This window comes from Chiloscyllium punctatum, chromosome 16, assembly GCF_047496795.1.
Source record: "Chiloscyllium punctatum isolate Juve2018m chromosome 16, sChiPun1.3, whole genome shotgun sequence".
In the NCBI taxonomy this organism is placed as follows: Eukaryota; Metazoa; Chordata; class Chondrichthyes; order Orectolobiformes; family Hemiscylliidae; genus Chiloscyllium; species Chiloscyllium punctatum.
In genome coordinates this window covers 56,903,250-56,906,672 of record NC_092754.1, presented here as the reverse complement: position 1 = coordinate 56,906,672, position 3,423 = coordinate 56,903,250, and the positions used below count along the sequence as shown (strand labels likewise).

At 43.6% G+C, this 3,423-nt stretch overlaps 1 non-coding gene across 1 annotated transcript; it reads left to right on the top strand.

Moving 5' to 3' along the window:
- Positions 1–455: 455 nt before the first annotated feature.
- trnah-gug (transfer RNA histidin (anticodon GUG)) lies at positions 456–527 on the top strand. The gene has a single exon. It is a non-coding gene; the product is annotated as a tRNA-His (tRNA).
- The last annotated feature ends 2,896 nt before the right edge of the window (positions 528–3,423 follow it).

The following is a 3,423-nucleotide window of genomic DNA, read 5'->3' as shown; positions in this document are numbered from 1 at the left end:
ATGAACGAGACCCAGGACCTCCATGTCCTCGGCAGAGTGGGAGGGAGAGTTGAAATTTTGGGCCACAGGGCAGTGTGGTTGATTGGTGCGGTTGTCCCAGAGATGTTCCCTAAAGCGCTCTGCGAGGAGGCGTCCAGTCTCCCCAATGTACAGGAGACCGCACCGGGAGCAACAGATACAATAAATGATATTGGTGGATGTGCAGGTAACAAAAGCTGCACTGTCCACAGAGTCTTTGATGTTTTGGAGAAATCTATTTATCTCAGCCTTCAGCACACTAACGATGGAATCACCACAGCCTCTGAGGGCACCAATGTTAAACGGTCAGCCCATTCTGAGTTCCCACACATCTGCTGCTGTTCGCTAAGAACTGATATTTTGCATTTGGTGCTCTGCCTAACATTTCTTATGATACTGTACTTATGGTGCATGCCAAGAGCGTTTGTCTGTGCGGTGCCGTGATCGTATAGTGGTTAGTACTCTGCGTTGTGGCCGCAGTAACCTCGGTTCGAATCCGAGTCACGGCAGTAATCGCTCTATTTGTCCCAGTCTTTTGTGAAACACAAAGGAATCAGTTGTTTAAACGTTTTGATTTTCTCCAAGGTGATTTTATTTTCCTTCAAACTCTGCTCGCTCACATCTCTGTGGTTTCATATGTCAGAATTCAAATCCACCCGTTCTCAGAGATTTCTTCCCTCCTTCGATCACTAACCGAACTTTCCATCCCATACCCCCATTTCATTCATTTGGAGATGCCGGTGTTGGACTATGAAGGAGAAAGTTAAAAATCACCCAACACCAGGTTATGATCTTACAGGTTTAATTGAAGCACTAGCTTTCGGAGCGCTGCTCTTTCATCATGTGTTTGCGGAGTCATTTCCGATTTTACTAAGGCATTGCAGAATCTATTACAGACTCTCCCATTGATACCGATCAGTCTGATATGCTGCGGTCACTGTTGCTGAGTGAACGTGCCCCAACCCCACCATCGGGACCTGCAGACCATTTGATCCATTTGGTTACCACTGTTGTGAGTTCAATACTCATGTAGCAGCTTTTACTGACATGGACCAGATATTATTGGGAGGGGGGGGTCAAGATCAGGAAAATGGCACAGAACAGTATCGGGGATAAGCGACTTCATTGGATATGTTCATTTTCACTGCTTTTCTGCAATGGCCGAGCGCTATTACCACTGAACACTGGACTGTTTATTCAGACACCATGGACTCGGGTTTGACTCTGACCATGCTAATTGGTAGAATTAGGATTCAATAAATATCTGGAATTACGGATCTAAAAACTCCTATATATCCATGTTCAATTGTTGAAAAAAAAATCTGACGTCATTTAAGGAATGAAACTGCCATTCTTACCTGCTCGGGCCTGCATGTGACTCCAGACTCACTACAATATGGTTGAGTCTCAACAACCCGCTGTGCAATTAGGGATGGCAATAAATACTGCTGAACCAGCGACGCCCTCATACTGTAACGAAATAGAAAAAAAAAGTTCATTCGGCTCTATCTAGATTACTTTGCGCAGTTCTGCAATTTAGAGTACTGCAAGGATGTGATCGCACTGGGAACGTTGCAAAATATTCACTGGGATATTGTCTGGGCTGAAGAGTTTCAGTTGTGAGGAGTTCACTGGGGTTGTTTGTCGCCGAGCAGAGGAGATTGGAGAAGACATGACTGAGATGTACAAAATAATGAGGGATATGGATAGGATTGACTGAAGGAAGCATTTGTTATTGATGGAGAGTTCGAACACTGGGGCCAAGAGACTTCGGAAAAAGGCAGAAAGTTTTGAGTAGATTTGCGGAAAGGGTCAGAGAGGCGGAAATCGTTCTCACCTTTAAAAAAATTGAGATGTGAATTTGTGATGCCAAAATAAATAAGACTATGGGCTAAACGGTGGAAATCTTGATTCAGGTCGTAAAGCAGTTGTGTTGGACAAGTGTGGCCACAACAGGCTAAAGGGCCACCTTCGATGTCGTTGTCCTCCACAGTATCGTGGTTAGTGTCCCCGCCTGTCACAGGGCACAACTCTCCGCTGGGGGCATCGGAAAGGTATTAAACCTGTCGCTTTGTTCCCAACTGAAACTTATTAATGCTTGGCCTTCCATTCTCGATTGGATATGTCACAGGAAGGACAGTGCTGTCTGAATCAGCGAAGAGACGGACTGCAGCTCCTGGGGAGAGAGAGTGTCAGTGACAGTGCAAACACGTAACTTCAGCAAACTGCACATTGTGTTTGCGTTGCAATGAAATCCATTTTATACAGTTGTTCCTGACTGATAAGTTTATTTAAAGCAGGAATCTGAGGAAGAAAACAAAGTAAACCCATTCAGATCTGAGTGCAGAGACATTTCCAGCAGCACTAATGAGGTTGTACAGCGTAGAACCGCGTTTGGATGCATTTAATTCGGTTTGGTGGGCGCAGCAGGCTTTCACTGGGATGAGTTACCAGTGTGTAAAGCCATTACATATGATACAGATAGTGTTCAATGTGATGGTACACTACAGTGGTTCACACTGCTCTTAAGTCTGTAGGTTAGGTGGATTGGCCATGTTAAATTGCGCTGATGTGTCCAGGGAGTGACTTCAGTAAGTTAAGTGAATTATCTATGGGTAACGCAGTGATAAGGTCAGCAGTCACAAGATGCCAGGTTTTATTCCAACAGGTTTATTTGAAATCACAAGCCAGAGGTCTGCGGGGATAAAAACGGGAGCTAGATCTGGTTGATATGCTCTTCAGAATGTCCCTACAGAATCTATTGGCTGAATTGTACTTTCTGCATTGTAGGGAATCTGTGATTCTATCAGAGGACACTGCCAGCGTTTACTGGGTTGCTAAAAAATTGGAGACGATGCTGACGGCGTTTAGTGGGGATGGAATTTTATTTATTTGTGTTTTGGAAAATTTGAAACTAAACCAAGGAAAACCGAATGGAAGTTTTCCGGAGTATTTGAGGTTTGGAGAGAGTAAATATGTGGTAAATTCTCTCTTTCAATTCATAAATTTCTGAAAGTCAAGATTTCAAAACCATTGATGTAGGACAAAGAAATAATGGGAACAGAATTTCTGTCACTCAGACAATCCGTTTCCCAAATATTTGGAAAGGCACATTTAGATACACACAAGCAGCGAGTTTCACCTGGAGAGAGACAGCCTGTGGCCAGGTAAAAGTGTAAAAGTGGGGTGTAGGAGGTAGAAGGTGCGAGGAAACCATGTCTAATTTGGACGACTTCAGATGAAAAGAAATATCGGAAACCTCTGCAGCTGAGTAAGATTCAGCAAAAAAAACTCAGAGTCTTGAAAGATTTATATTAATATTCCACATGAAGCATTATAAATGGAACTGAGCAGATTTGGTATATTGTCAAGGAAAGCTATTCCATAATGATTAGGAAGTGACCC